Here is a 21,701-nt window from a genome sequence, read left to right as displayed (position 1 = left end):
CAGATAGGGGAGACAAAACGTAAATGGGAAGATGAGCTGGGTAAAGAGTTAGAGGCGGGTCTGTGGGAGGATGCCCTGAGCAGAGTCAATATGTCCTCACCATGTGTCAGGCTCAGCCTGATACAATTCAGGGTGGTCCACCGGGCACACATGACAGTGGCCTGGATGAACAGGTTTTTTGGGGTAGAGGACATGTGTGGGCGATGTGCAGGAGGGCCCGCAAATCATGTCCACATGTTTTGGGCATGCCCGAAGCTCAGGGGATTCCTGCATGGATTTGCAGATGAAATGTCCAGGATGTTAAAGGTGAGGGTGGCACCGAGTCCAGAGGTGGTGATTTTTGGAGGGTCGGAAGACCCGGGAGTCCAGGGGGCAAGAGTGGCTTATGTTGTGGCCTTTGCCTCCTTAGTAGCCTAGAGACAGATCTCACTAGCATGGAGGGACCCAAAGTCCCCAGAAGCAGGGTTATGGGTTAATTACATGGCTGGGTTTCTCAGGCTTGAGAAAATCAAGGTTGCCCTGAGAGGATCAATATAGGGTTCGTTCAGAGGTGGCAGCCGTTTATCGACATCTTCGGAGAAAATTGAACATTCAGCAGATTCAATATGGGGAGGGGGGGGGGGGCGGTTAGGGAGCAAGGGAGGGGCCAGGGGGGAGGGAGTTGGACTATGTCGGTCTAGCTTCGGAGATCCACTATTCACTCCACATCCACCTGGAAGTGTGGGAGATGGAGAGGTGTGTTGCGGGTTGAACTATATTTATATCTGTACTTGTGTCTTTTGTTATTGTAAAACCAGAAATGCCTTAATAAAATGTTTTTTTTTAAAAATGTATCTGCTTCCACAACCTACTTTGGCAACGCGTTCCAGGCACTCACCACCCTCTGCGTAAAAAACCTGCTTCGCACTTCTCCACTCTATCCATGCCCCTCATAATCTTGTAGACTTCTATCAGGTCACCACTCAACCTCCGTCTTTCTAATGAAAACAGTCCAAGTCTATTCAGCCTTTCCACATAGCTAACACCCTCCAGACCAGGCAACATCCTGGTAAACCTCCTCAACACCCTCCCCAAAGCCTCCACATCCATCTGGTAATGTGGCTGTTGCCTTTTCTGTGGTTCTGCTGTAACTATGGCAATCAGTGAGGTTGCCCTCCTTTCTTTTGATATCTATATTCTAATGCTCAGAGTCGCCAGGTATCAAATGATACCACCACAAGGTTCAACCGGATACCGATCAAAGAGCCAAACACCAGTTTGTTAGTTCAAGGTCAAGGGTACTTTATTTACACACACAATGGATCATGCAACATACACTACTAGTTAACTACACCTATCGACTAAGACAACCTGTACTTAACTTCAGGCGACCGGTTTAGATCAGAGGAACAGTGGCCATTGTTCGATTCTGGATCTATCGAGTCTGGAGAAGTAACTGCTGCTCAGCTAGGCTCATCCGTCTGGTAGCGGGCGTTGAACCTGGACTTGCTTCTATTGGGGCTGCGATTGGAGATGGTCGGTGCCGGGGCACCAGGTCCAAAAGAGGACGATCACATGGCGGACTCTCTACTTATGCTTGGGGGTTTTCGCGCTCTTTTGGGCAGTGTGCCTGGATGGCTGGGCGTGTCCCAAGCGGTCACTGACCCTATTGTTTATGCTTCCCTAGAACAGGGAGTGGCGCTGAAATGTCTGGGACTGTACCGGTCACGCGAGTACCAGTCCTTTGTCTTGGTGGAGATGGGCCATCAAATGCTAATCAGTCCATCAAAATGCTAATTGGTCAGAGTTTCGATACCGTCTGGACTCCTCACTTGTAAATATACATTTCAGGCTCTGAGCCTGCCTGAATCTTGCTTTGTCCATTTTATCCGCCATGCTTTGCGAGTTTCTGTGTTGCTGGTTGTAAGTGGCCATCCCAGATGGCTACACTCCGTCCTCTTGATCCTCAACGCGAAGCGTGAAGGATCAGAATACTGGGTCTTCTCCTGTTCTCTGACATGCGGGGTACTCTCAATCAAGGACAGGTTCTACCCTACTCTGTCCTATGGACAACACATCTCTAAAAAATTCTTAAGGGGGCATTTAACATTCAAACCTATATTCCAGTCTCCTAACACAAAAAAGGGGAACCTCTAACTGTCTCTAACTAGACTACACTCATGCTGCTATTTAACAATCAAAGAACTTATCTTACAATACAAAAAATATAGCCAATAGCAGCATCACATTCCTACTTATCAAATGTCTATGTACAAAGAAGTAACTTTATTAAAGAAACAACAACGGCGGAATTTGTTTGGGAGGAAGGGTTCAGAAAGAGTGTGGGGTTTGCTGGATTCCGAGGAAAAGGGCTGTAAGTGTGTATACTGGAGGGTGGGGGGCTCTCCTTCGCCATTTTCGCAATCTGATTGTCTGGATGACACTGCACAATATAGCTATGACCAGTAGGGCTTCTACTGTGTATGACAGGGAGTACCATTTAATGAGATTCTCACACCATCTGGGGTGTCAGTGGCTGTGTCTATGTGTGGTGTAGTGTCCGGGCTGGGGGTGTTGTGTTGGATAGTCGTGTTCGGGGCCTGTGTGGTGAGGGAGGTAGGGGTGGGTAACGCGCGCAACTGTATTGTTCCAGCGATGATCATGTTCACTGCAGATCATCAGGTTCATGCTTTACTCTGTCTTTAAGTATCTTTGTATCTTCCTGGGGGTACAAGCATAATATCTGTTATTATCTTGTTGCTTAACATCTCATCTGTCTGTCTGTTTCTCCTTAACGTCAATTTTCCATTTAGAATTGTCACCATATGTGACTTCCTCATTTTTTTTTTGAGACAAGACATTTTAGAGACAAGACATCCGGGAAAAGAATTCTGTCACAGTGCGAGCACTGTCGCAGCCCGTGTTTGATGGGCTGAGTGGGCGGACAATTTCTCCGTCCTCTGCAAACTTGTTTTTCAACCAAGTGATTCTGACATGTAAATAGCAGTTGGTGGGAATAGCAGCCGAAGGGTCGCCGGAAAGGGACAAAAGTTGTGGCAAAAGTGCATTCTTTAAATCACAGACATGAAAAAGAACAGCAAAAGAGTTTCGAAAACAATTCTCCGAATGGGGTGCGTATGATCCGCGGCAGGGCAAGAATGGGTGGAATCTCCGGGTAGGGCGGTGATCAGTGCCATTGCTCCACTACCCGAGCTTGGCTGACCAAATGTATATGGGGTCCTCAGGCAAGGCGGGGATAAGTGCCGGTTCTCCACTGCCTTAGTGAACTTCCAAGAGCGGTAAGAATTTGGGGGTATATGGGCTCCAACAAACTTGTTTCCTTAACTGCCATGTGGCGTCAGACGAGTAGCTATTACTGTATCAACAAACTATTCGTGAGGCTGACACACAAAATCATACAAGAGAGAACGTACAACATTTAAAAACAAACTAAAGAAGAAAAGCGGGCAGGTTCCATCAGGGACACCGTAAATCACATTTGGCCTGGGGTGTAACTAACATATGGAGTCAGTGCAGTGTGACCGAAGAAGAGAGGAAGGAGGAGAGAAACAAAAATTAAGTGGCCTTGCTGAGGTGTCCTGCCATGAGAAGTGGCGGGTAAGCGCTCACAGTTTGCATGGGGCAGCTGGGACCTTGTAGCTGCTGTGGATGGTGTTCTCTTTCATATCTGGGGCCTAGTCGAGCTGGTGGTGGGGGTCTCCTGAAATCTCGGGCAAGTGTCCTGACTGCCCACAGTTGTAACATGACCCCTGAGGCACGTAAGGTGGAGCAGTCTCTCTGGTGTATTGCTCCCTTGGGTATGGTTCCCTGGGTGGGGGGTTGGGCTGATTCCGTTGCTGTTTCAGGGGAGCTTGACATTCTCGGGCATAATGTCCCTCATGTCCACAGTTGTTGCATCCCTGCGCTTTAGGGTGCTGCATGTTACTTCTGCCTTCATTTACCCATGAAGGGCCTTGGTGTGCCCTTACTGGATTCATGTTGGCGTCTACTCTTTCTTGGTCTGTCTTTCTCTGTAGGGACTGTTCCCAAGATCTCGATAAGCACTTCAGTACCCACACTTCATTGTGTGCCGGGTCTGAGGGGACGTAACTGGCACATGCCTTCTGTCCTGCCTCTGTGGCATGGGATACTAGAGTACAGGTCCATTTGGCCATATCGTCTGCTGATAAATGGGTGCGGGCTAACTCACCAAATACAGTGGTAAAGTGGATCCAGAGGCGTCCAGCAAATGCTGTTGGATGCTCTCCCTTTTTCTGTCTACACCGGTCGAGTCCTTCTACCGGATTTCCTCTATTGTAGCCAATGGCATCCAAAATGGCTGTTTTCATCTCTTGGAGGCTTCCTCCTCCTACATTTTGTGGGTTGGGAAGGGCTGAACTAACTGACGGGTCAAGGCTCATCACTATGAGCTTTACCACAAGTTTCAACCGGCCATCGATCAAAGAGCCAAACACCAGTTTATTAGTTCAAGGTCAAGGGTACTTTATTTACACACAATTAGTCATGCAACATACACTACTAGTTAACTACACCTATCGACTAAGACAACCTGTACTTAACTTCAGGCTTAGGTCAGAGGAACAGTGGCCATTGTTTGATTCTGGATCTATCGAGTCTGGAGAAGTAACTGCTGCTCAGCTAGGCTCATCCGTCTGATAGCGAGCGTTGAACTTGGACTTGCTTCTGGTGGTGCTGTGATTGGAGATGGTCAGTGCCGGGGCACCAGGTCCAAAAGAGGACGAACACATGGCGGACTCTCTTCTTATGCTTGGGGATCTTCTCGCTCTTTTGGGCAGTCCTTCAATTTGGACCCCACTAATTGGGCGATCCCTGATCACTATGTTCGATTTCTAACCAATAAATGGACGGGTGCCTGGATGGCTGGGCGTGTCCCAAGCGGTCACTGACCCTGTTGTCTACGGTTCCCTAGAACAGGGAGTGGCGCCAAAATGTCTGGGACTGTACCGGTCGCTTGAGTACCAGTCCTTTGTCTTGGTGAAGATGGGCCATCAAATGCTAATCGTTCCATCAAAATGCTAATTGGTCGGAGTTGCGATACCGTCTGGACTCCTCACTTGCAAATATACATTTCAGGCTCTGAGCCTGCCTGAATCTTGCTTTGTCCATTTTACCCACCATGCTTTGCGAGTTTCTCTGTCCCTAGTTGTAAATGGCCTTCCCAGATGGCTACACGGCGACCAGAATTGTGCGCAATATTCCAAGTGCGGCCTTACCAAGGTTCTATACAACTGTTCCATGACTTGCCAGTTTTTATACTCAATGCCCCGTCCAATGAAGGCAAGTATTTTGTATGCTTTCTTGACTACCTTGTCCACTTGAGTTGCCACCTTCAAAGATCTGTGGGCATGCACGCCCAGATCTCTCTGACTTTCTATATTCCCAAGTGTTTTACCATTTACGGTATATTTCCCCTCTATGTTAGGCCTACCAAACATTACCAAAATGCATTACCAAACATTTATCCGGATTTAACTCCATTTGCCATTTCTCTGCCCAAGTCTCCAACCTATCTATGTCCTGCTGTATCTTCTGACAATCCTCAACACTATCTGCCACTCCACCAACCATGGTGTCATCCACAAACTTATTAATCAGACCAGCTACATTTTCCTCCAAATTGTTTATGTACACTACAAACAACAGAGTTTATAGGAGGTTTATTTTGGGATTGTAGGCACAGGAACAGACCCAACCAGTTCATGCTGGGATTTAATTTTGTGTCAAAATTATGAGGAGACCAGATGGAGTGGATAGGAAGAAACTGCTTCCCTAAGCAGAGAGGTTAAATGCCAGTGAATATAGATTTAATTATTTGATTAAAGGTTCAGATGGGAGCTGAGGAGAATTTGCTTCCACCCAGAGGGGGGGGTGGGCATCTGAATGTGTGGGAGAGTGAGAAACTCTGATCACATTTAAATATCAAAGCGACAGAGCAATGGAACGAGAGCTGGATAGTGGGAGTAGGCTGGATAGTTCATTCAAAAGGAGCACAGTCTGTGACCAAAGCTTCTTTGATTCTACCAACCAGAAAACATACACTGCCCTCTGAGGAGAGCTGCCTGCTTGTTACACAATTCTTAAAATTCAATCAGTGCTTGTCTCAAGCTCCAAAGAACACCTCACCTCGGATGGGACTTGAACCCACAATGCTTGGCTTTAAAGGCCAGTGCCTTATCCAGTAGGCCACTGGGGCTGCACAGGTGAGTGTGTGCAGTTTGCTCTTTGCTCCTTTCTCTCCACATATTCAGTGGAGGGTTTGATGTGTTTGTGGGTCAGCCCTTTCCTTTCAAACACAACCTCATTGTACCAATTCCAAAGCTCCCAGTAATGATCGGGATTGGATCTGACTGACACTTTTTTTAAAGCAAATTTATTGAAATTTTATATAATAACAATATAACAAACAATTGACCAACAAAGGTGTAAGGGTTCAAAGTCACTAAGTTACAAACAAATCTCCAATAAAAACAAACTGAAACCTAAAAATTATAATTAAACCCCCTAACATTTGACGGTGTCTAGATCCTTAAAAAAGGAAGTAAAAGTTTGCCATCTAAGGTAGAACCTCCTCACCAGGCCCTGATGGTATATTTATATTTTTTGAAGTGCAGGAGTGTCATTAAAACACCCAGCCAGGCAGGATGAGAGAACTCCAGCCAGGCAATATTCACCTCTGGCCTCCAGTGAGGCAAAGGCGACAACATCCACCCTTACCCTAGAGTGAAACTCCAGCGAATCAGACCCCAAATATGGCTATCAATGGACATTGTGCTAGAATCACCCGAAGAATCTCCAATATGATGGTGAAAAAGGTAACCACCGAAGTGTGGAGCAGGACCAAAACATGTGTGTGTGGTTATAGCTGGGGCAAGTGAACAACTTGTCTTTCACATTTGGGAAAAACCCACTCATCATTGTCCTGGTCAAATGTGTCCTGTGCAACACTTTGAATGATTTAAACTCAACCAGGCATAAGAGGACATGAAGTTGGCCCTGTAGAGGGCCTCCCTCCAAGTCCCATCTGTAAGCACAGGACCCAGCTCACTCTCCCATCTCACCCTCACCCCATCCAATGGGGTGGGATCTGATGAGAGAACATAGCCAAAATGGTCCGAAATAGACCCTTTGCCAGGTTGGGATAAAACCTTCTTCAGCAAGGAGGAGGGCGGGGCCAAAGGAAAGGAAGGAAAAACCTTACGGGGAAAAGTCACAAATCTGAAAATAATGAAAGATTTGGGCAATTGAAATTCGTCAGCCAGCTCCCTAAAACTGGCAAACCTCCCCTCTACAAATAGGTCCCCAAAATGCTCAAGTGTCTTTGCCTTCCAAGATTTAAATGAAGGGTCTAAACCAGAAGGTAAGAAGAGATAATTGTTACAAATAGAGACTTAAGAAGACAGGGAAAAAAGCTTCAAATGCTGCCGAATCTGTTTCCAAATCCTGAGCGAGGAAACCAGCACTGGATTTTAGGAAAATCTAACGGGACAGAAGGGCAGTGGTGCAGTAATTATAGCAGGACGAGTAGAGGTAGAGCACGAGCGAGTCTCCATTCTGCCCCAAACAGGTGCACGTAGCTCGACGCGCACCCCCTCCCACGCATATCTGACATGGTTAACCAGATTGCACAGTACCGGGTCTTCTCAACGGTGGAACTGAAACCCATTTACCACCAGCTCCCCATCCGTAAATCGGACCGGCCATACACCGCCTTTGAGGCAGACGGCCGGCTATATCACTTCCTTAGGGTCCCCTTCGGCGTCACCAATGGGGTTTCGGTCTTCCAAAAGAAGATGGACCGAATGGTCGACCGGTACGGCTTGCAGGCCACGTTTCCGTACCTAGACAATGTGACCATCTGCGGCCATGATGAGCAGGACCATGACGTTAACCTTGCTAAATTTCTCCGCACCGCCACTCTCCTCAACCTCACGTACAACAAGGAGAAGTGTGTGATCCGTACAAACCGCTTAGCCATCCTCGGCTACGCGATCCAGAACGGAGTTCTGGGGCCCGATCCCGAGCTTGGAGCTTCCCCTCCCCCACTGCCCCAAGGCCCTCAAACGCTGCCTGGGGTTCTTCTCGTATTACGCTCAGTGGGTCCCAAACTATGCAGACAAGGCCCGCCCACTCATACAGTCCACTCATTGCCCCCTGACGGCAGAGGCCCAACAGGCCTTCGCCCGGGTCAGAGCTGATATTGCCAAGGCCACAATGCACGCTATAGACAAAACACTTCCTTTCCAAGTAGAAAGCGACGCATCGGACGTCGCCCTTGCCGCCACCCTCAACCAGGCAGGCAGGCCCGTGGCATTCTTTTCCCGCACCCTCCATGCCTCCAAAATTCGGCACTCATCCGTCGAAAAGGAGGCCCAGGCTATCGTTGAGGCTGTGCGACATTGGAGGCATTACCTGGCCGGCAGGAGATTCACTCTCCTCACTGACCAACGGTCGGTAGCCTTCATGTTCAACAACACGCAGCGGGGCAAGATCAAAAAAGACAAAATCTTGCAGTGGAGAATCGAGCTCTCCACCAATAACTACGAGATTAAGTATCGCCCTGGCTACTCAACGAGCCCCCAGACTCCCTATCCCGAGGTACATGTGCCAGCGCACAGGTAGACCGACTCCGGACCCTGCACGGCAGCCTGTGTTACCCAGGGGTCACTCGGTTGTACCACTTCATTGAGGCATGAAATTTGCCCTACTTGGTCGAGGAAGTAAGGACGATCACCAAGGACTGCCAGGTCTGTGCAGAGTGCAAACCGCACTTCTACCGGCCGGACCGCGCGCACCTGGTGAAGGCCTCCCGCCCCTTTGAACGCCTCAGTGTGGATTTCAAAGGCCCCCTCCCCTCCTCCGACCGACACATGTATTTCTTCAGTGTGATCGATGAATACTCTCGTTTTCCCTTCGCCATCCCATGCCCCGACATGACGTCTGCCACTGTCATTAAAGCCCTTAATTCTATCTTCACTCTGTTCGGCTTCCCCGCCTACATCCACAGTGACAGGGGATCCTCATTCATGAGTGATGAGCTATGCCAGTTCCTGCTCAGCAGGGGTATCGCCTCCACCAGAACGACGAGCTACAACCCCCGGGGAAACGAACAGGTAGAAAGGGAGAATGGGACGGTATGGAGGGCCGTCCAGCTGGCCCTACGGTCCAGAAATCTCCCAGCCTCCCGCTGGCAAGAGGTCCTCCCTGATGCACTACATTCCATTCACTCATTACTTTGCACTGCTACTAACAGTACACCGCATGAACGCCTTTTTCCTTCCCCAGGAAGTCCACATCCGGGGTATCACTCCCAACTTGGCTCACAGCTCCGGGAACCGTGCTTCTCCGTAAACACGTGTGGCTCCACAAGGCGGACCCGTTGGTGGAAAGGGTACACCTGCTCCACGCAAACACACAGTACGCCTACGTGGCGTTCCCCGACGGCCGCCAGGATACCGTCTCCCTCAGGGACCTGGCACCAGCAGGTTCCACCCCCACACCACCCCCGTTGCCCCCGGCGCCACCCTCCCCTCCCCCGCCGCCCCCATCACCCTCCCTAGGACTGTCCGTCCTCCCCCTACCCACCCCCGTTGATGAAGAAGATTTCGGCACGCTCCCGGAGTCAACTTCGACCACGGCAGCACCAACATCGCCGGCAGCACCAACATCGCCGGCTCCACTTCGTCGATCCCAGAGGACGATCAAGGCGCCGGACCGGCTGAACCTCTGACCGGCCCACCGGATGACCAGAGACATTGTTTTTCACTGTTCTGTAAATATTAAAGATTGCGAATTGTATATAGTTATCCACCGCCCCCGCCGGACTCAATTTTAACAGGGGGTGAATGTAGCTAGCAGCCATTTCGTCAGCTGCTGTAGGAGGCCACACTTCAGATACTAATAAAGCCTCAGTTTGAATTCAACTTCGTCTCCAGCCAAAGTTGGACCATTCTTGGCTGGCGAAGCAGGGGCCATTGTCTGACATAACCGTGAGCAGGATGCCGTGTCGAGCAAAGGTTTCTTTACATGCACGAATGACTATAGACGAGGTGAGGTCGTGCAACCGTATCACCTCTGGGTAATTCGAAAAGTAGTTCACGATCAGGACATAGTCTCTACCCAGCGCGTGGAACAGGTCGATGCCCACCATGGTCCATGGTGACGTGGCCAACTCATGGGGCTGCAGGGTCTCCCGTGGTTGGGCTGGCTGGAAGCGCTGACAAGTGGGGCAGTTGAGCACTGTGTTGGTTATGTCCTCATTAATGCCAGGCCAGTACACTGCCTCTCGGGCCTGTCGGCGGCACTTTTCCACGCCAAGGTGGCCCACGTGTAGTTGGATGCTGGCGGGACTGGTGGCAGAAGGGGTGCTAGATAAGGCACCTGAAGTGGACCGAGCGCATAGGTCTCTGAGGCAAAAGCCTCAAGCTGGGGAGCCGCCGCAGGCGGTGATCGTGAGACTCCATAAATTTGTGGAGAAAGAGAAAATTCTACGGTGGGCCAGGGAGAAGCGTAGCTGCGACTGGGAGGGAAATAACGTCCGGATTTATCAGGACATCGGAGCAGAGTTGGCAAAACGGCGGGCAGGTTTCAACAAGGCCATGGCGGTGCTGTACCGGCTGCAGATCAGGTTTGGGGTGCTCTACCTGGCAAAATTATGGGTGACGTTCGGAGGCCGGGAGTATTGTTTTGAGACCCAAGAAGCGGCCGAAGGCTTCATTAAGGAGCATAAACTGGGGGAGAACTGAGTGGACAATGCTTGGGAACCGGGGTGCTGGCACTATGTAATGGTCGGGAGCATGTTTGAAGTGGGGGTAGGGATTGGGGGATTTTTGCCTTTTTTTGTGGGAGATGGGGGTGGTGGTGGTGGGGGGGGGGGGGGGGGGGGCGCCGGGGGGGGGGTTCTGTTCAATGTTGAGATTGTAAGAAGGAGCTGTAGGGGTGAAAGGTTTATGTGGGGATGGATGTTCTCATCCCCCCTCCTGTTTTATGGGACTATTAGTGTTTAACATCTGTTTGTTTGCTTTTGGAGAAGGCTACCAGGAGTTCAGGAGAAGTCCATGGGGCACGATTCTCCACCCCCACGCTGAAGTGGCCGCGCCATCGTGAACGCCGTCGAGGTTCACGACGGCGCGGAACGGTCCCGGTTCCGACCGATTCAGGCCCTGGCAATGGGCCAGTATCGGGGCCGCGTCATCTACCCGCGCCAGGCCTTGTCGCCCGCGTAAAAGCTGTGCCGAATAGATGACGCGGCCGGCGCCGCATAACGGACGTCATCCGCGCATGCGCGGGTTGGCCGGCGCCAACCCGCGCATGCGTGTTTGCCGTCCTGTCCAAATCCACCCCGCAAGAAGTTGGGGGACGGATCTTGTGGGGCCGCGGAAGGAAGGAGGTCCTCCTTCAGAGAGGACGGCCCGACGATCGGTGGGCACCGATCGCGGGCCACCCCACATTCAAGGTGAAGCCCGGTGCAGGATCCCCCCTCGCCCCCCCCAGCGTTCACGCACCGCCCACGACTGTACCGACCAGGTGTGGACCGCGCTGGGGGGAACCCGCCATTTTGGCCTGGCCGCTCGGCCCATCTGGGCCTCGGAATCGCGGGGGTGCCGGAGAATCGCCATTTTGGGTATCTCCGGCGATTCTCTGGCCTGCGGCCCGCGAAACTCGACTGGCCCGTTCCCGCCGCTCGGGAGAATCGCGGGAGGGTGTCGTACCGATGTCCCCGGAAATTTCGGCGGCCCAGGCGATTCTCCCAACCGGCGTGGGAGTGGAGAATCGCGCCCATGTTTGGGTGGGGTAGGGTAAGGCCAGCAGGAGGCCGCCTTCTTTAAGCTGAGGAGTTGGGCGGGAGAGGGAGGGGGAGGTCATTAGGATGTGCCTTTGAGCAGGAGCAGCCGCGCTAGCAGGTGATGCTGGTGAACGGAAGTGAGGTGGTGGGGGAGAAGGCCAAGAGCGGTGGCCGGGGGGGAGGGGGGAAAAGGGAAGTGGGGTGGAAAGTAGGGGAAGGGGAAAAGCCGGGTGGGGGATTTCTGCGACGCAGCAGGGGGTGAGAGATGACATGGTCAAGGGCGAAGAATGTGGCCATCTGGGATGGGCTGGGTACAGAGTGGAATTAAAGGGGCAGGAGTTAAGTGAGGAAGATGACGGACGATAGAGGGGATTGGAGGCGCAAGCCTCCGGTAAGGTTGGTAACGTGGAACGTCCGGGGACTGAATGGGCCGGTTAAAAGGTCACGGGTGTGCGCGCACCTCAGGAACTTGAAAGCGGGGGGTGTCTTTTTGCAGGAGACTCACCTCCGTGTGAAGGAATAAGTTAGGTTAAGGAAGGGGTGGGTCGGGCAGGTTTTTCACTCGGGTTGATTTGAAATCGAGCGGTGTGGCGATTTTAATGAGCAAAAAAAATGGGTTTCGTGAGTGCGAAGGAGGTGAGGGATCCAGGTGGGAGATATGTGATTGTGAGTGGGGTATTGGAAGGGGCACCGGTAGTGTTGGTAAATGTGTATGCCCCAAATTGGGTAGATGTGGGTTTTATGAGGGGGTTGCTGGCAGCAATCCCGGATTTGGCCACGTACCAGTTGATCATGGGAGGAGATTTTAACTGTGTCCTGGAGCCGAGGGTGGATAGGTCGAGCCCCAGGTCGATGGGTAGGGTCCGAATGGCAAGGGAGCTGGAGGGGGTTTACAGAGAGGATGGGTATGGTGGATCCATGGCGCTTTCAGAACCCAGGGGGAAGGGAGTATTCCTTCTTTTCACACGTCTATAAGGTGTATTCGAGGATTGATTACTTTGTAGTGAGTTGGGAGATTTTGGTTGGGGTGGAGGGGGCAGAGTATGCGGGGATAGTTATCTCGGACCATGCACCCCACTGGCTGGATATTCGGTTCAGTACGGGATGAGAGCAGAGGCCGGGGTGGAGGTTTGACTCGGGGTTGTTGACGGATGGAGGTTTTTGTGATAAGGTGCGGTTGGCGATTAGGGATCATGTGGAGTTCAATCAGAATGGGGAGATGTCGGCGGGCATTTTTTGGGAAGCACTGAAGGCAGTGGTCCGGGGAGAAATTGCCTGTTTTACGGTTCGTGCGAATATGGAAAGGAGGGTGGAACATGACCGTCTAGTGAGCGAGATAGCGGAGGTGGACAGGGAATATTCGAGGGTGCCCACCGTGGAGGGATTGGCGAGGAGGAAAAAGTTGCTGTGGCAATTTGACAGACTGACAACTGGGAGGGCGGTAGGGCAACTGCGTAGGGCAAGAGGGGTGCAATATGAGTATGGGGAGAAGGCGAGCCACATGCTGGTGCACCAGCTGCGGAGGCAGGCTGCATCCAGGGAAATATTGAAGATCCAGACTGGGGCTGGGGATGTGGTGTCAGAGCCAGGGAATATAAATGAGGCATTTAGAGAGTATTACATGGGACTTTATGAGGCAGGCCCAGGAGGAGAGGAGGGGGACATGGGGTGGTTTCTGGACGAGCTGGAATTTCCCCAGGTGGAGGAAGCAAAGAGGCAGGCGTTGGAGGAGCCCCTGGGGCTGAGGGAGGTGCTGGATAGTATCAGGGGTATGAAGTCGGGGAAGGCCCCTGGGCCGGATGGGTACCCGGCAGAATTTTATAAGGAATTTGCGGCGGACATGGCACCACATCTGTTGGGGGCGTTTAATGAAGCACTGGAGAAGGGGGAGTTTCCGGAGACGATGAAGCAGGCGGTAATCACACTAATCCCCCAAAAAAGGGAAGGATCCGGTGGAATGTGGGTCGTATAGACCCATATCACTATTGAACACGGATGTGAAAGTATTGGCTAAGTTGTTGGCGGGGAGGATGGAGGATTGTGTCTCGGGGGTGGTTGCAGAAGATCAAACAGGCTTCGTGAAGGGCAGGCAGCTCGCGAGTAATATAAGACGGCTGTTGAATGTGGTGATGAATCCGTCGTGAGCTCTGGTATCGGAGGTGGTGGTGTCCATGGACGCGGACCAAGCATTTGACCGTGTGGAGTGGCGGTACTTGTTTGAAGTTTTGGGAAGGTTTGGGTTTGGGCCGAGATTTGTGGCATGGGTGCGGTTGCTGTATGTGGCACCAAGAGCGAGGGCGAGGATGAATGATATGAGCTCAGGAAGCTTTGACTTACACAGGGGTACGAGGCAGGGGTGCCCGCTGTCGCTGCTGCTGTTTGCGCTGGCCATAGAGCCATTGGCGATGGCTCTCAGGGGGCCGTCAGAGTGGCAGGGGATAATGAGGGGACAGAGGGAGCATCGGGTGTCGCTCTATGCCGATGACCTCTTGCTGTATGTTTCGGATCTGTTGGAGAGTATGTTAAGGATTATGGACTTGTTGGGGAGGTTTGGAGGGTTCTCGGGATACAAGCTGAATGTAAGGAAAAGCAAGGTATTCCCGGTGAACGAGCTGGCACAGCGGGCTAATATAGGGGGGATGCCATTTACGGTAGCGAGGAATAGGTTTAGGTAGTGAGGGAATGGACGGGGCCCCATAAGTGGAACTTAACGAAGCTGGTGGAGGAGGCCAGGGAGGATCTTAAGAAGTGGGATACACTGCACTTAACGTTGGCGGGGAGGGTCCAAGTGGTGAAAATGAATATTCTGCTGAGGTTCTTGTTTATCTTTCAGGCTCTCCCAATCTTTATACCAAAGGCCTTTTTTCAGAAAGTGGACACAGTCATCTCTGACTTTGTATGGGTGGGGAAGGTGCCGAGGGTAGGGAGGACTCTACTACAGAGGCAGAGGCAGCAGGGAAGGTTGGCGTTGCCAAACTTGCTTCATTATTATTGGGCGGCGAAAGTGGTGGAAAGGAGAAGGGGTAGAGTGGGTTAGGATGGAGGAGGGTATAGTTTGAGGGCTATGGTGACGGCAGCATTGCCAATGGCTCCGAGTAGGTATTCAGGGAGTCCAGTGGTACAGTCCACGGTGAAGATATGGAATCAGCTGAGGAGGCATTTTAGGGTGGAAGGGATGTCGGTGCTAACGCCGCTGTGCGAGAATCATGGGTTTGAGCCGGGGGGGATGGATAGTGTATACAGGAGGTGGAGGGATGTGGGGCAGGTCAAGGTGAGGGATTTGTATTGGAGGAAGGGTTTGCCAGTCTGGAGGAGCTAAGGGAGAGGGTAGAGCTGCCGAGGGGTAGTGAGTTCAGGAATCTACAGGTTAGGGCTTTGCACGAAAGGTCTGGAAGGGGTTCCCTAGATTGCCGGGATACACCCTGCTGGAGCGACTGCTGCTTCCGAATGTGGAAGGGGAGGGAAGAATTGGGGATATATGTAAGTGGCTGGGGGAGCAGGGAGGTGAGCGGGTGGTGAAGATCAAGGAGAAATGGGAAGCGGAGTTGGGAATGGAGATCAATTGGGGAATATGGAGTGAGGCACTGCGAAGGATAAACGGGACCTCCTCTTGTGCAAGGATGAGCCTGATACAGTTTAAGGTGGTGCACAGGATGCATATGACTCAGGCGAGAATGAGTGGGTTCTTTTAGGGGGTAGCAGATGAGTGTGAGATGTATGGGCGGGGACCAGCGAATCATGCGCACATGTTTTGGGGTTGTGAAAAATTGGGAAGATTCTGGGCGGGAGTGTTCGCGGTCTTAGCCAGGATAGTGGAGGAGGGAGTGGACCCGGACCCTTTGGTGGCGAGGAGGAAGACTGATGTCATAGCCTTCGCCTCTCTGATTGCACGGCGACAAATTTTGCTGGAGTGGCGGTCGGCATCGCCACCAGGGGTAGCAACATGGTTGGATGACCTGTATGACTTCCTGCGGTTAGAGAAGATAAAGTCTGAGTTAAGGGGCTCAGCAGCGTTTTGTTATGCTCTTGACGCAGCATAAGCTGCTTCCTTGATGTGCACTCTGACAAAGGAAGGTTCAGACTTGGAGATAACTTTAACACATTTATTACTGTTAAAGATTCTCCTACTTGGATTCAACTCTACTGTTAATCCTTCTATAGCTACTCAGACTGATGAACCAGTCTGCTACAATCCACGTGGTGGGTGTGATGTGATTCAAATCAACCCTGTGTACACACTGAGTGTCTCCACTGGAAAGAGGAAGATCATGTGTGCTGTGTCCTTTTATATGGGTTGGTGTAATGCCCTCCTGGGTAGTGTCACCTCTGTGTGTATCGTGAATGCCCATTGGTCGTGTCCTATCTTACTGACCTATTGGTTGACTGTCTGTGTGTCATGTCTCTGGTGCTGCCTCTAGTGTCTATCTAGTCTTCGTGTATTTACATTAGCCCCTTGTGTACTTACAGTGATGCATATCACCACAAGCAGGGGAGTTTGAGAAAAGATGGGGGATGCTTGTGACCGTGTTTGAGGAGCTGTTCGTCGCAGGGGGTGGGTGATGGGGAGGGCGGGGGGGGGGGTGAAAAAGGAGAAAAATCTGTACAAACTGTATAGTTGATTGTTGGGAAGAATGTTTCCCGGGGTGTTTATTTGCTGCAACCTCCTTTGATACAAGTTTGAATAAAATGCGTTTTTAAAAAACCCAAAAAAAATTCCAGGTAAGTAAAATGAATTGGAGTTCTCCCCCTACTCCTTAATCCATTCCCAAAGAAAAATACCAAACAAGAGACATTGAAAAGGAGTAAAGAAATCGACTCAAGATGACCACCAAACTAAGTCAGAGGACTCAACAAAGGAGAACCAACAGACACCATCAGCAAACTGACACTAAAAACCCCCTCCCCCCTGCAACCTCAAAAACGCCACATTGAAACAGTAAAAACCAATACCCTATCCCAAAACCTATAGTTAACAAAACACAACTAACTAAACGCTATAAGCTCATTATCACAAACTATTGTGAAAAGCTGCAGAAAACCCTCCAACCCCGCTTCCATTAACCCCTTTGTTAGCAGGGAGACTCCCAACTAGAAAGTAAAATCTTATGTAGTTTACAACACCACATTATTGTTTAATTATCAAGCCCAACAACAACGACGAAAAGAGGAAGATAACAATAAACTAATAACAAAAAAAAGGCCGAATAACAGAAAACCACCAAATTTAACCGAAGGTGTTGTGCGCATGCCCAAACCTCAAACATGAAAAAATACAAAATATGAAGTGCTAATCCACGGGCCATGACATAGATTATTTGCTTTGATTTTTTTTGTCACGTGTACCAAGATACAATGAAAAGATTTGTTCTGCATAGAGTCCAGGCAGATCGCTCCATATATTCAATCATTGCTTATCGCAAGCCCAAAGAACACCTCACCCCAGGTGGGACTTGAACCCACAATCCCTGGCTCCGGAGGCCAGTGCCTTATCCATTAGGCCACTGGGGCTGTAGATCATGCCATACATGAAAACATAGACCATACTATAAATACACAATGTAAATACATAAACATAGACATCGGGTGAAGCATACAAAATATTGTACTACAACTGCAGAGAAGATGGAAGAAAAGAGATCAGTTCAATTTATAAGAGGGCCATTCAGGAGTCTGGTAACAGTGGGAAAGGAGCTGATTTTGAATCTATTGGTGCGTGTTCTCAAACTTTGTATCTTCTTTCCGATGGAAGAGATTGGATGAGAGAATCACTCAGGTGGGTGGAGGCTTTGATTATGCTGCCGCTTTCCCAAGGCAGTGGGAGGTACAGACAGAGTCAACAGATGGGAGGTGGGTTCGCGTGATAGACTGGACTGTGTTCTCAACTCTCCGTAGTTTCTTACAGTCTTGGACCGAGCAGTTGCCATACCAGGCTGTGATGCAGCCAGATCGGATGCTTTCTATGGTGTATCCGTAAAAATTGTTAAGAGTCAATGTGGGCATGTCTAATTTCCTTAATTTCCTGAGGACATATAGGCGCTGTTGTGCTTTCTTGGTCTCAAGAAAGAGACATGGGTGGACCAGGACAGATTGTTGGTGATGTGCACATCTAGGAATTTGAAGTTGTCAACCATCTCCACCTCGGTACCATTGATGCAGACAGGGGCGTATATGACACTTCGCTTCCTGAAGTCAATGACCACCTCCTTAGTTTTGCTGACGTTGAGGGAGAGATTGTTGTCATTACACCATGCCACTAGGTTCTCTATATCCCTCCTGTACTCTGACTCATTTCTTTGAGATCCGAACACTACAGTCGTGTCATCAGCAAACTTGTAGATGGGGTTGAAGCCGAATATTGCCAACAGTCGTGTGTGTATAGGGAGTATAGTACGGGGCTAAGTACGCAGCCTCGCTGGTCCCAGTATTGAGAACCATCATGGAGGAGATGACGTTGCTTCTCCTCACTGATTGCGATCTGTGGGTCAGGAAATCAAGGATCCAGTTGCATCGGGAGGAGCCAAAGTTTTGGAGTTTGGATATGAACATGGCTGGGATTATGGTGTTGACGACGGAGCTGTAGTTAACTAACAGGAGTCTGATGTAGCTGTCCTTGCTGTCGTGATGCTCCAGGGATAAGTGTAGGGCCAGGGAGATAGTATCTGCTGTGGATTGGTTGTGGCGGTATGCAAATTGCAGTGAATCAAGGCAATCTGGAAGGTTGGAGCTTGTGTCGCATGACTAACCTCTTGAAGCACTTCATAATGATAGGGCCACCGGGTGGTAGTCTTTGAGGCACGCTGCCTGGTTCTTCTTTGGCAACGGTATGATAGTGGTCTTTGGTTCGTTGGCTTCCTGCTCAAAACGAGCATAGACTGCATTGAGCTCATCAGGCTCTGTTGCCAGAGATTCCACTCAACTTTGCTTTGTAGCCTTCTATATTGTGTAAGCCTTGGCACAATCAACGAGAGTTTGTGTCATTAGTCTGGGACTCTAGCTTAGTCTGATATTGTCTCTTGGCCTCCCTGATGGCTTTGCGGACATTGTACCACCCCCACCCCCCACACTAGATTATTGCCTCTGCTGACAGTTCATTTTCCCGAAGAAGTCGATAAACGGCTGCCACCTCCGGATGAAGCCGAGCGTTGACCCTCTTAGGGCGAACTTGATTTTCTCAAGACTGAGAAACCCAACCATGTCGCTAACCCAGGACTCTGATTTTGAGGGCTTCGAGTCCTTCCACACTAGCAATATCCGTTTCCGGGCTACCAGGGAGGCAAAGGCCAAGACGTCAGCCCCTAGACTCCCGGATCATCCAACACTCCAAAAATCGCCACCTCTGGACTCGGCACCACCTGTGCTTTTGGTACCGTGTGTGGTGGTATGCATTTGGGGTATTACGGTACCCTGTGATGCCGAGAGGCTATTGGTGGATAGACGCCAGGTCCCGATTGGATCAGCCGCCTACAGGCTCCACCCAGTAAGGCGGAGTATAAGAGCCAGGGTTCTCCCAGCAGCAGCATTCTGTAACTGTGCTGCTGGGGAACAAATCTGCGTAATAAAGCCATCGATTGACTCCATCTCATCTCGTCTCATGAGTGATTGATTGTGCTACAATTTATTATGCAAACTTTAAAGAGCATGGAGCTCCGAATCACTCCGGAGTGTCTGCGAATCAGCCCCCATGCAGCAAACTCAGCGGCCACTTTTAAACACTGGTTAGCGTGTTTTGAAGGATACCTCCGAACGGCCACCTGCGTACCTACAGAAGACCAGAAAATGCAGGCCCTGCATTCCAGGGTGAGCCCGGAAATCTACACTCTCATAGAGGACATGGACGATTTCCAGTCGTCGCTCGCCATGCTGAGAGGAATCTACGTTCGGCCCGTCAACCAGGTCTACGCACGCCACCAGCTCGCGACGAGGTGGCAAATCCCCGGGGAATCGCTGGACGAATTCTACAGTGCGCTGTTAATACTGGGGAGAAATTGCAACTGCCCACCGGTTTCGACTAATGAACATATGGAGCTACTAATTCGGGGTGCTTTCGTGGCAGGTATGCTCTCGTCCCAAATTCGCCAGCGATTGCTGGAAAGAGACTCACTAGGCCTCAAGGAGGCACGGGGCCTCGCTGCCTCACTCGATGTGGCATCACAGAACGCCCATGCCTACGCCCCCGACCGCGCGGCAGCCCCTTGGGCACCATGGACCCCCGCCGCGACCGACCCCCCGGCACCCCCCATCCCCCCGCAGGCCTGTGCTGCCAGAGCGACAGATCAGTCGGGGGGGCCCCGCTGCTACTTTTGTGGGCAAGCGAAACACCCCCGACTGCACTGCCCGGCCTGCTCAGCCCTCTGCAAAGGGTGCAGTAAAAAGGGGCACTTTTCAGCGGTGTGCCAGGCCCGGGGGGTCGCCTCAATCTCCGGGGGAGAACCAGGACCCCAACCTCAACCCCCCCAACGATCCATGTGCGGCCAACGGGCGCCGCCATCTTGGGTCCTGGACTCCATGCGGGAGGGATAGGTGCCGCCATTTTGTGCTCCTCCAGCCACGTGCGATCAATGGGCGGCGCCATCTTGTCCACCCCCGACCGTGTGCGACGCGTGGATGCTGCCATCTTGGCTGACGGCTAAGGACCCCGGAATGGACGGCCCCACGGGGCCTGAGGAAAACGCCCCGATGCAGCAACAGCGACTGGCTTCGGTGACCCTGGACCAGTCGCGGCCCCGAACGCTCCAAACGGCAACAACGACGGTAGTCATAAATGGGTAAGAGATGCCCTGCCTGATCGACTCTGGGAGTACGGAGAGTTTTATACACCTCGATACGGTAAGACGCTGTTCCCTTCCGATCCACCCAAGTAATCAAAAGATTTTCCTGGCAGCGGGATCCCATTCTGTAGAGATCAAAGGGTTCTGCATCGCGAACCTCACGGTACAGGGGAGGGAGTCCAAGAACTACCGGCTTTACGTCCTCCCCCACCTCTGCGCTGCCACACTCCTGGGGTTGGATTTTCAGTGCAACATCCAGAGTTAACGTTTCAATTCGGCGGCCCTATACCCCCACTCACTATCTGCGGCCTCGCGACCCTCAAGGTACACCCGCCTTCCCTGTTTGCGAACCTCACCCCGGATTGCACCAGGAGCAGACGGTACAGCGCCCAGGACCGAACCTTTATCCGATCAGAAGTCCAGCGGCTGCTGAGGGAAGGCATAATCCAGGCCAGCAATAGTCCCTGGAGAACTCAGGTGGTAGTTGTAAAGACCGGGGAGAAGCAGAGGATGGCCATAGACTATAGTCAAACCATCAATAAGTACACGCAGCTGAATGTGTACCCTCTCCCTCGCATGGTCAATCGTATTGCACAGTACAAGGTCTTTTCCACGGTGGACCTTAAGTCCACCTATCACCAGCGCCCCATCCGCCCAAGCGACCGCAAATACACTGCTTTTGAAGCAGATGGGCGCCTCTATCACTTCTTAAGGCGTCACTAATGGAGTCTCGGTCTTCTAACAGGAGATGGACCGAATGGTTGACCGGTACGGTTTGCGGGCCACGTTTCCGTACCTCGATAACGTCACCAGCTGCGGCCACGACCAGCAGGACCACGACGCCAACCTCCACAAATTCCTCCAGACCGCAAACGCCCTGAATCTCACATACAACAGGGAGAAATGCGTGTCTAGCACCGACCGTCTAGCCATCCTCGGCTACGTAGTGCGAAATGGAGTTATAGGCCCAGACCCTGAACGCATGCGCCCCTCATGGAGTTCCCCATCCCTCACTGCTCCAAGGCCCTGAAATGCTGCCTGGGTTTTTTCTCTTATTACGCCCAGTGGGTCCCCAACTACGCGGACAAGGCAAGTCCGCTAATTCAGTCCACCGTCTTTCCCCTGTCGAC

At 51.4% G+C, this 21,701-nt stretch overlaps 1 non-coding gene across 1 annotated transcript; it reads right to left on the bottom strand.

Moving 5' to 3' along the window:
• Positions 1-17,238: 17,238 nt before the first annotated feature.
• trnar-ccg (transfer RNA arginine (anticodon CCG)) lies at positions 17,239-17,311 on the bottom strand. Its single transcript has one exon. It is a non-coding gene; the product is annotated as a tRNA-Arg (tRNA).
• Positions 17,312-21,701: the final 4,390 nt, after the last annotated feature.

This window comes from Scyliorhinus torazame, chromosome 8, assembly GCF_047496885.1.
Source record: "Scyliorhinus torazame isolate Kashiwa2021f chromosome 8, sScyTor2.1, whole genome shotgun sequence".
Taxonomy (NCBI): domain Eukaryota; kingdom Metazoa; phylum Chordata; class Chondrichthyes; order Carcharhiniformes; family Scyliorhinidae; genus Scyliorhinus; species Scyliorhinus torazame.
Note: the sequence above shows the minus strand (reverse complement) of the source record. Positions and strands in the feature narration are given on the sequence as shown.